We start from the raw sequence: 12476 nt of genomic DNA on the forward strand, positions 1-12476 counted from the left end.
CACGCTAATCCGGGCATTTCGGAATAATCCCATGCCAGACATTCCTTGTGATCTCGAATTAGCGCTACCATTTGCTTTTGTTGACTTTTTGTCAGTAAACCACTTACCCTGACCATCTTGGGTATCTGTTTGGTTCCCACATTATATTCAATGAGGGGGTCCTGACTTGACAGAGAAGTTTCTGTCTTTTTCAGGAGATCAGGCCAGCGAAAACCTTCTTCTTTGCCAACATTATTGTTGGAAATTTTACTATTATGTAATCTAACCATTAATTGGTTTAAATAAAACTGTCTAATCAGTTTATCACATTTATTTATTTCTTCCATAAATTAACTTCAAGTAAAAGTTTATTTTGGCTAACAACAGAGCCGTAAAAACAGAAAATTGTTTCTAATGAAACATGCAACCCTGCGTAGTGAGCTTACAACCCTTTCAGGGATACTCATCTACCATGGTTGTCCGTGAAATAGGTGGTATGTATTTCGTATAAAGAACCGATTCTTCCACTCCTTCTGTAGAGCCGAACGGATTCGTACTGGCTTCCATGGTGAAAACCTGATCTTCTTCCCAAAACATAATTTGTTGATGGAGAGAAGAAGGCACACATTTGGAAGCGTGAATCCAATCTCGCCCCAACAAAACTGAGTAGGTAGTATTGGCATCCACAACAAAAAACACAGTCGAAATCACCTTCGGTCCAACCTCAATGGGCGCCACCATCATCCCTTCTGGCTTGGTCGGTTGTCCTATGAAGCTTGTCATCTCGATGTCTACCGGAGATAAATCACCAATCTCTTTACCCAATTTTCTTAAATTTTTGAGGGGCATGACATTAAAAACAGCCCCATTATCGATAAAAACCTTGTTAACCGGATTACCACATATGTGAGCGTTAACATAGAGTGGTTTTAAATGCGGGATTGCCCCTTCTGGTATAGGTGGAAAAACCATAGGTGGGGGTCTGCCAACCATTGCTGCCCATTCTGGTTCTTCCTCCTCCTCGAACTTAGCCCAAATGGGTTCTTCTTCAACGAACCAATGCATATCCGTCATCCTGACCTCGAATCCTGCTTTATCAAGTTTTACTATCTTGCTGCGCAAAACTTTCGTCTCTTCTGGGGCAAATGATCCGAGAATAATCTCGGGGGTCTCTTCCTTTGCAATTTCTATTTCAGGATCAATATTGATCCGTTTGCAGAATTGAAATCGAAAACATCTGGCCTTCTTGATCGGCTTGCTGCTCTCCCCTTGCTCCTCTGTTTCGTTATTCACGTCCTTCCTTTTAGGTGATGATTCTTTCTTCTCCTTGCCCTTATCTGTTCGCTTTCCATGCCGTGCTGCATACCTGCATTTAGCATTACGGATTTGTGTGCGATTCATACCTGGAAATCGAGGGTCTATGTCTATTGGCAGAGGCTTTCTGTTTCGGCTCCATTTCTCTTGGACCGGATGTGGTTTGCGTGTTGGTTGGTCCCGTACCATGACTTTATCTTTCAATTCTACCTTGAACGACCCGTCTCCTCTGTCCCATTTCTCTGCCACTCTAGTTTCACAAAATTTGAACTTCACTTCCTGATTGGATTCTCGTTCTTTAGGTTTGCGTTCTTTTCGTCCGGTGTCTTCTTCATCATCACTTTGCACAACTTGTGAAGACCGCAAAGAGATCATTGCAGTAGTTACTTTTGGAAAGGGCTGATGCTCTACTCCCATTGTTACATATTTGAATCTCTCTGCTTTGATAGCCTTCTGTATTTCCTTTCGGAAATGTGTGCATTGATTAGTGTAATGAGTAAAGGAATTATGCCACTTACAGTATGGCCTTCCCTTTATTTCCTCCTTCGTTGCCAAACTTTGTCTTTTAGGAATACGAATCTGCCCATCTGCCAATAGAATATCGAAGATCTCGTCGGCCTTGGATACATCGAAAGTCGGCTGCTCCCTCTCCTCTGTTCCTGGCAATGGCTTTAGTTTCGAGCATACGTACGGTTTGCCATTCACAATTTCGGCTGCCATCTCTTCAAGAATATTTCCTTCTTCTGGCGAATAAATCTCTGTATCAACACTAGCCATTTGCTGTACCCTGTTTCGACGAAAGTTGTGATCTTTTTCTCTGAACAAAGATTCTAATCTCCCTGCTTTGGAGGCCAAACTAGCCAAGTCCTGAACATCATGGGCTGTCAATGCCTCCCGAAGTCTGGAATGCATGTTTCTGACCACCAAATTGGTCATTTCACTTTCTTCGATGATTGTCGGGCATCTGCCTTTCATGAGTCGTATCCGTTCAATAAACTGATACGCGGTCTCTTCTGGCATCTGTCTGATCTCTAAAAGATCTGTGAGTGAGACTGTCAGGAGAGGATTAAAAAATCTTGCATGGAATGCTGCCTCCAGGCTTTCCCAGGTTTGCAACTGCCCGGGTGGCAAGTTTGCAAACCATGAAAAAGCGGTCCTTGTAAGTGATAACCCGAACAATTGTAGTTTATAGAAAGAATTATTGCCTACTTCCCCTAATTGGGCCGTGAAACGTCCCACATGTTCTATAGTTGATGCCCCATCTTCTCCAGAAAACGAATGAAAATCGGGTGGTCTGTAATTCCTTGGAAGCGGATGTTCGTTGATGATTCTTTCTGGAAATGGTCTTTGGTACGCAGGTCTGTTGACCGTCTGGGGGTTCATTCCAAAATGTACCCTTAAAACCTGAGCAATGTCCTCTGGGTCTACTCTGGGTGGGACAGGATCCAATACCTGAATAGGATTGTGAGCCTGGCCTCCCAATCTGTCCCCTCTGAGATTGGTAGGCTCGGTCCTACCACCCAACGGAATGTTATTCGGGTATGTAAGAGGAGTCTTTCCTCTGTCAACCCTTGGGGCGGTAACACTTGGAAAAGTGCTGTCCACATATGAAGGCCCCGCAAAATTTGTCTGTAACCTGGATGGTGATAGTTCTGGTGGCGTCTGGACGGGTTGCAAAGTAACCCTTGATAACGCCTGATTTAGCGTATTTTGCATAAGATTTTGTTGTTCGCGCAACATTTGTTGCTCGTGCAACATATTCTGCATGGCCAAATTATGCTGGTTGTTCAATTGCTGAACATAAGAAACCCAGTCAGCGGGTGTTTGTGGCATTTCTCTTGTATTTGGTATGACAGGTGGTGGAACCGTTTCTCCCACCGGTGCCGAAGATGATTGAGGCTGTGAGCCTGCCATGTGGATCCTTCCGACGATTCAGCCGGATCTCAATCGTATGAAACTCTCCGTTGACGTAGGATCAACAATCTTGCCTCGACTCCTACTGTGGTCGCCAAATTGTTGATGTGTTTTTTTCAACAATAAAAAGTAAAATTCGAAAATAGAGAAATATTCCCGAATTTGATAGATGAATGTCTGAAATTAGAAACTTCTAGACACTGTAGAATGAAATAAGAATAAAATAAATGCTGGAAAATAAAGTGGTGATCCCCAAAAGCGATTTCCTTGAATTTGATGTCGATTGAAGATGCCCTCTCTATACCGTACAGAATCTTTAAATAACCCCTTGAAGATACTGTTCGAACCGCTATCCGGTCGGTTACGATAACCGCTGTTAACTTCCCAAAAAATTCTCTTCTATCGACACGTATGAGAACCGTCCTATCACGTCCGACTTAAAAACCGCTCACCAATCGAAATTACCCCCCACTACCAGAAAACTGCATTTTACCCGACCTATAGGATAACTACTTTTAATACCTAACATTTGAACTTGGTCCGACTTCAATATCTAACCTTCTTATGCCCGACCCTTGGAATTTGTCCCGACTAGGTCCGACTTCTCTATCCGAACTATTTGGTCCCGACCAGGTCCAATCTTATCACCTGTCCGACTTTCTTAAATCCGACCCTCAGACTTTGTCCTGACTAGGTCTGATTTTGACGTCCGAACTATTTGGTCCCGACCAGGTCCAATCTCCTCATCCGTCCGACCTTGGGGATTTACCCGACCAAGTTTGATCAGACTCAAGACCTATCTGACCCGGTTACTGCAATCATAGTTGGACTTCAAAAAGCCCATTGGACGTTTCGAATGACCTAACCTTGGCAGGCCCATTTCCTAAAAACCTATCCATTATTTTGTGTTCAACAAATCTGTTGCAACCAAAATAAAAAAATGATTTTTGGATGAGGGAGGATGAATTTTACCAATGATATCCATAGCCCAAGATTTAAAGGGCCATGGTTTTACCATAGTTTGTAATTCTATGACGGGCAGGTGATTCAATTGCCCATGCCTCTGACATTCTTGGCAACCCTTGGCAAATTGTATGCAGTCTTCAAAAATCTTTGGCCAAAAGAAACCTAAATGATGGATAGCCCATCTCATATTCAAACCTGCCCGATGAGCTCCACAAATTCCACTGTGCACTTCTGTCATCACCTCCAAGGCCTGCTTGGGCCCCAAAAATTTCAAGAGTAATCCTTCGAATGTTCTTTTATATAACACTCCTTCTACCAATTGAAATCGCAAAGCTTTCAATCGAATTCTAATCGGTACATTTGGTCCTGGATTTTGTAAATACATGACAAGCTCTGTCCTCCAGTCGGTTCCAGCTTCTGTCTCTGGACCGACCTCTGCACAAATATCTTTTGGGATTCCCTTGCTAGCTTTTTGAGCTAAGTCGTCTGCAAATTGATTTTCCTTTCTAGGGATGAACTCAATTATCACTTCGGAGATCTTTGATAGCAACCGACCTACCAAATCCCTGTACCTGCGTAGGTAGGGATAATTGCAAACATACTGTTTGTTTACCTGGTTAATCACCAACTGAGAATCCCCTTTTATAATAACCGACTGAACTTTCCTGGCTATCAAAGCCTTCAATCCCAAGATTAAAGCTTCATATTCTGCTGAATTATGGGTCATGGCTTCTAATTGCAACTACAAACTGACCCTTTGGCCGTCTGGTCCTTCCAACAAGACACCTGCGCCCGATCTGTTTCCTGAGGTAGAACCATAAAAAAGAATTAACCAATTTCGGGTGCTTACATAAGATATACACCCAGTCGGTTGCTGCTCACGACCTGCAAAGTCTGCCAAAAAATCTGCTATTTCTTGGCCTTTGACCGCCCTCAAAGGGGAACGATACAAATCGAATAGAGCTAATTTAATGGCCCACTTCATAAGTCTGCCCTGCATCGTAGGTTTTTGCAAAATTAACTTGATGAGGTCAATCTTTGAAATAACCTCTACTCTTCTGGGCAACATATAATGCTCAAGTTTGGTGCATGCAAACACCAATGGCATTACATTGAAGACGGCCCCGTTGTCTATAAAAACCTTTGTGATTGGTTTCCCACAAACATGAGCATTAACGTACAGAGGCTTCAAATGAGACGCCGTGCCCTCTGGAATGGGAGGGAAGACTATTGGACGAACCTCTGACTGAAAATCAGGATCTGAAATCTTTGCCCATTATGGCTCTTCTATAAACTCATCCACCAGACTTGCCCACAAAGGCTCTTCTTCAACCCAGTTAATTTCTGTCATTCGGCAGGGGATACGTGGCCCTAATCGAGATTTGACAGACCTTGAAACGGTTTCTGGAATTTCGTCTTTGATTTCAACTTCAGGTTGAATTGTCAGAGATTCCAAACGAGATTCCTCTAGAGATGGGTTGATGTTAATCTTCTCGCAATATTGACACCTGAAACCTTTAACTCTTTCATCTGACAAGCCTTTATCTTTCTTTTGCATGGACCGACCTCCCTCATTATAGTTAGAAGTATCTCGTATGTTGGTCGGCTGCTTTGACGAGGCGATCCCTATGGGCCGACCTCCTTCTGCTTCATTCGGCTGCTCAAACGAGACGACCCTGATGGACCGACCTCTTTCAGTATACTTAGCAGCGCCTCGGGTGTCGTTCGGTTGCTTTGATGAGGCGACCCGTATGTACTGACCTCCTTCCGGAGAATTATCAGCGCCTTGCATATTCGGTTGCCTCGAGGAAGCGCCCTTGTCTCTGTATCTCGTAGCATATCTGCGCTTGGCATTCCGAATCTGAGTACGATTCATGCCTGGGAAGCGAGGATCCATATCAATTGGTAAAGGTTTCTTATTTCGAGTCCATTTGCTTCCGACCAAACCCGTCCTCCTAGTCGGGTGGTCCCGAACTAAAGCTTGCTCCTTTAATTCCACATTAAAAGAACCATCATGATTATCCCATTTTTTAGCCACCGTCTTTTGCAGACCTTGAGTTTCTCTTCTGGTCGGCCACTGTTTGATGAATTCCCTTTTTCTGATCTGGAACTCGCTTGTATATTAACCATTGCTGCGGTTACTTTTGGAAACGGTTGTTGCTCTACTCCCAAAGTAATATATTTGAGCCGACCTGCCTTAATAGCCTTTTGGATCTCATTTCGAAAATGAGTGCATTGACTTGTATTATGTGTGAAAGAGTTATGCCACTTACAGTACGGTCTCCCTTTGATTTATTGCTTAGTAGCCAATCTTTGGCCCTTTGGAATTTGGATCTGACCATCAGATAGCAAAATATCAAAAATCTCATCGGCTTTTGAATTGTCAAAGGTCGGTTGCTCTTTTCCTTCAGTTCCTGGTATTGGCTTTAACTTAGAACACACATAAGGTTTCCCTGAAAGTATTTCAGCCGCCATCTCTTCTGTTTGATCATAATCAAAGTCATATGCTTCTGTTTCCATACTTGCCATATGCTGGACTTTATTACGCCTGAAATTTTGATCATTTTCTCTAAAAAGAGACTCCAAACGTCCAGCCTTGGAAGCAAGGCTTGCCAAATCTTCCACATCATGGGCAGTGAGCGCCTCTCTCAGGCGACCATGCATGTTCCTGACCACTAAGTTGGTCATTTCTTTTTCATTGATTATAGTAGGACAACGTCCTTTCATCAAACGCACCATTTCAATAAACTGTGAAGCTGACTCTTCTGGATATTGTTTCAATTCCAATAAATCAGTAAGAGAGACAGTCGGTAAAGGATTAAAAAATCTAGCATGGAACGCCATTTCCAATCCTTCCCAAGTTTGTATTTGCCCAGGTGGCAGACTTACAAACCATGAGAACGCTATTCTGGTGAGAGATAACCCAAATAATTGCAATTTATAAAAGGGATTATTTCCAACTTCCCCTAAATGTGCTGTAAAGCGACCCACATGCTCAATAGTGGAGGATCTAGCTTCCCTTGAAAAAGCATGGAAATCAGGTGGTCGATAATTCCTTGGCAGTGGATAATCGTTGATGATCCTTTCGGGGAAAGGCCTTTGATATGCAGGGCGGTTGGCCATCTGAGGATTCAGGCCGAAATGCACTCTCAAAACTTGCGCAATCTCTTCAGGGTCCACACGAGGGTGCTGTTAATCAGGGATAAAGATGGGATCTTGCACATGTGCTCCTTGCCTCTCCTCCCTAACAACGTTTGGCTGCAAATTGTCAACTCTTGGTCCCAAAGGCACATTATTAGGGAAAGTTAAAGGAGTCTTTCCCCTATCCGTTCGGTTGAACGTTGTAGCGCTTGGAAGTGTGCTGTCGACGTATGACGGCCCTGCGAAGTTTGCTTGCATTCTTGATGGTGATATCCCTGGTGGCGTCTGAGTGGGTTGAAGAGTAACCCTTGATAAAGCTTGGTCTAACATGTTCTGCATCAGATTTTGTTGCTCGCGCAACATGATGTTCTGTTGCTCGCGCAACATATTTTGCCTCGCCAAAGTTTGCCGATTGTTCAATTTTTGGACATAAGCCAACCAATCGGTAGGTGGTTGGGGAATTTCCTCTGGATTTGGCATGACGGGTGGTGAAACATTTTCTCCCGCCGGTGCTGATGATGATTGAGGTTGTGAGTTTGCCATACTGATTTTTCTGATGATTCAGTCAGACCTCAGTCGTATGAAATTCTCTGTTGATGTAGGATCAACAGTCTTGCCTTTCTCCCAATGTGGTCGCCAATTTGTTAATGTATTTTTTCAAAAATAAAAAGTAAAATCCGAAAATAGGGAATTATCTCCGAATTTGATATATTTAGCGTCTGAGATTAGGAATCTCTAAACCCTATCGGTACAGAAAAATAAACTGAAAAGTAAAATACTGGAAATTTAAATGATGATCCCCAAATCACTGACTTTGCTGTCGTTTGAAGATGATTGAAGATCCTTTGTCAGTTGCAAATCTTAATCCTTAAAATACTCTTCAGAAACGGTACTGGAAACCGTCATCCGAACGGTTATAACGTCTCTTTTTCAACCGTCTGCTAACTCTTCTTCTGCTGACAAGTGCCTTCAGCTGATCGAATTATCACTCACACTTGCTCTCAACAGTATCCGACCTCCATACCAACCAATCTACCTATCCAACCACGAATCTGCCGACTTTTTGGACCGACCGCAGACCTTCCGCCTTTTTGGCCCGACCGCAGCTCTTCCGCTTTGTTAGTCCGACCACAAACCTTCCGCTCTTTTTGCTCCGACCGCAGACCTTCCGCCTTGTTGGTCCGGCCGCAAACCTTCCGACTTATTGGTCCAGCCGCAAATCTCCCGACTTACAAACCATCCGACTTACTGGTCCAGCCGCAAACCTCCCGACTTACAAACCATCCGACTTACTGGTCCAGCCGCAAACCTTCCGACTTACAGACCATCCGACTCGCTGGTCCAGCCGCAAACCTTCCGACTTACAGACCATCCGACCCGCAAACTGTCTGACCCGCGGACCTTCCTATCTGTGGACCTTTCGACCCGCGGACCTTCCGACCTGAGGACCTTCCGACCTGAGAACCTTCCGACCTGCTATTCCTTTAGAAATACGTCTATTTCACCTGATTTTCTCGCAACGCCCCTTGATCAGTCCAACAAACCCAATCGTGGGCCAATTTTTTCCTTTTAACTTGGGCTTTTTAACCTAATATAAATTTCATACGTAACAGTGAAAAAATATAATTTCACATTACCTGTCGGACAACCACGCGAGCGACAACATAGCAACGGTGACATCCACGTATGCACCGGTCATGCCACAAAGGTGCACGTGACAGTCATTTGCGTTTTTTTGGAGATGGAGAGTAAAAATTAATATCCGAAGTATACATAATGTCCTAAATTGTGAAAGTGGAAAAAAAATTGGAAACTAATAATTGAGCCTAATTCTAAATACAAAGCATTTTTTGAAATTTTTCTTTTAAAATAAATGACAAAAATTCATATAGATTATTAATATTATAAATTTTTTTAGTTAAATGCATTGTGCTTGGCACGGCCTTCCCACTAGCATATATATATATATATATATGAATTCAATGTGGATTCCATTCTTGCAAAAAAGCATGAATTTTTAGCTATTTTGAATTTTTTTTCTTTCTTTTTGATTGATTATACAATTGGATTAGCTATTGCAAATAGTAAATTTTTATTTTATTTAAATAATGTGTGAGACATATCCAATGATTATATATATATATATATTTAATTGTTGTTTTCATATATATACACTATTTTAAATTATTTATCTCATAATATACAAAAAAATCATCTGTGATGTAATTGTAATTGTAATTGTAATTTTACTATTTCTAATTAGTTTTTGTATTGAAAAAAATATAGTTATAATTTATAGTTATTTTTTAAATATGTGTTACATTAACAAAAAAAATAATATATATACATATAAGTGTAGTATCTTTATATGTATATAGTAGATATATATATATATATAAAATTATAATTTACAACTTACACATATACAATTAAAATCCATCTCTATATTTATAATATTATTTATATATTTTCATACTAGAAAAAATATTATTAAATTATTACAATTTTATTAATATATTAAGTATATAAAAATAACCATTAAATACAATTACATTACATAAAAATGTAGAAATACAATTACATTACATATAATTTTCAATATTTTAAAATAAATATATACAATAATTATTATATATGGCTCATATTTTATAACAACCAATCAAAAGTGATAACCAATCAAATTATTTTTTAAAAAAATATAAAATTGCTAGAAATTCAAGCTTTTGCATAAGTATACCCCCACAACGAGCTCTTATAATAATATATATAAGATAAGATAAGATAAGATATAAGATATATAAGATATGGCCTACATCTCTTACATTTTTGTTTATCTAATTTAATATATATTTTTGATTAATTTAAAGTGATTTGGCATAGTGAAGTATTAATTTAAAATTTAAATATAAATTCGCATAGAAAATTAATATATTGTCTCTATCTCGTAAGAAAAGTAGCCTGAGTTTTTTTTATGTTAATAATTGAATATTAATTATTATATTAATATATAGTATAAATCTAAAATAAAATATAAAATAATTTTTATTAGTATCTTATAATACAAATACAATAACATTTGTAGAGTAAATTACACAAATATAAATATATTTTTAATATTAAATACAAATGATATTCTTTTATGGGACGAAAATAGTATTACGATTTTGTTGTTCGTTAATGTTACTGTGCGTAGCACGGGCTTACCACTAGTTATTCTTATAAGAGAGGAAGAGAATGGTGAAAAGAGAGAAAAAATAATATAAATAAATTTTATGAACAAAAAGATAAAAAAAAATATATATATTCGACCGAATTAGTATTACGAGAGCGGAAGAGAAAAAAGAAAAAGTGAAAAAAGACAATATAAATATATTTTATGGAGAAAATGAAAAAAAAAATGTTGGACCAAATTAGTCTTATGACATAAGGAATTAGGGAAGAAATAAGATAAAATGAAAAAAAAAAAAGCGGTGGATCGAATTGATCATATAGAAGGAAGAGATAAAGAAATGGAATGAATTATATATTTTTTTAAATTATACTTCTTTTTAGTTTATTCAAATTCGGTATTATTTAAAAAATTATTATTTACAAAATGATATATATTGATATGTTTCAAATTTCTAATTAAATTTTAAAAATTACATTATATCAGCATGAACATATAAATTTAAATAAATAAATAATATGACTATAGATGTTTTAAAAATACTGGGGGAAATTGGTTGGCCTCACACGGAAAAGATTGAAGACAACCGTCCAGCAGGAAATTGGTTAGCCTCAGGATATGTCTATCAGACTCCTCTTTAGCGGGAAGTCGGTTGGCCTCAGGATATAACCTATATAACCTTAGGAGGGTAGGCCGCTGGTTGACCGGCTTTGGAAGGGCCAGCCACCGAGGGCCCCGAATACGTGAGCCCAACGGCCGGAGGATTTGTGGGCGGAAGATCGGCTGTTGGCAGGGCGGTTTCTAATTTTAAAAATTCTAATTTTAAAAAATCTAATTTTTTTTTCAAAATATTTTTTTATTATTAAAAAAATAATTCTCTACAAATGATTTGATCAGCAATATTGTGTTTGAGTGAAAGTTTTTGAAAAAAATTTACCATTAAATTTTTTTTTCTAAAAAATATCAAATCAAATATTTATATTTTATATTTTATAAAAAAAATTAGTTTTATTTTCAAAATATCACATCAAACAACTATTTTAAATTGAAAATTTTATTAATACCAGAAGATGTTGTAAGTGTTACACAGTCTAAAGTAATAGTACAATAATACCAATTTGAATGCTTATAGAAGGATAGTCGACGAAAACATACCTCCCATCTCCCTCGACTCTCACTCCGCACATGGGTCATCTACAACAACAATGTTCAGTGGCGTACCTAGTTGATGCGGTAGCCTATGTAATCAACTGCACACTCACATAAACGAACATACAGTAATTCACATTGCTTATTAAGGTAAATACCTTCCTTTTTACCCTCTAGATGAGACATCTTTATATCCATATTATTTGCCCGAAATTATTTGCAAATAGAGAATTTAGTCAGCCAAAAGAGCAAACTAAAACACTTATAGTTGAAAATATGCAGGCTGATATAAGAATTTAAAAGGCAATTTGAGGCTATACAACTTTAGAATCAAATCTTTCTGCTGAAATAGGAAATGATTCTGCATACCTTAAAGAATGAAAATGAAAGCCACAAAATAGCATAGGCATGATTAAAAACTGCTACAGAAGCATATATTGAGCAATGTTATGTCCAAAGATTGAGTGTTATTACAGAAGAAATGTTTATTCTACTCACAAAAGTTCATTTTGAAGAAAGACGACAAGAACCGGATCTCTTATAGAGGCTTTAAGTAGTCCACGGGCATCTTCTAAAGAGTATGGAACCAGTACCTTTAATCCTGGGATTGCACCATACCATGCCACAAAGCACTGAAAATGATACAAAAACTCGGTTTACAAAGTAAAAATTATGGGAGACTTGGTCTGCACTCCCTGTCAGTACCGTAGAATTTACATTCAGTCCCTGTTATTAAAAAGTTGATCTGCACTCCCTCCTTTTCAGTATTGATTTAAATTTAATCCCTATTTTTTTATTTTTCATTAAATAGTATAGTATAAATATGATGTACCCTTAAAATATA

This window comes from Andrographis paniculata, unplaced genomic scaffold (assembly GCF_009805555.1).
Source record: "Andrographis paniculata isolate CXL003 unplaced genomic scaffold, ASM980555v1 Contig59END, whole genome shotgun sequence".
NCBI classification, from domain to species: domain Eukaryota; kingdom Viridiplantae; phylum Streptophyta; class Magnoliopsida; order Lamiales; family Acanthaceae; genus Andrographis; species Andrographis paniculata.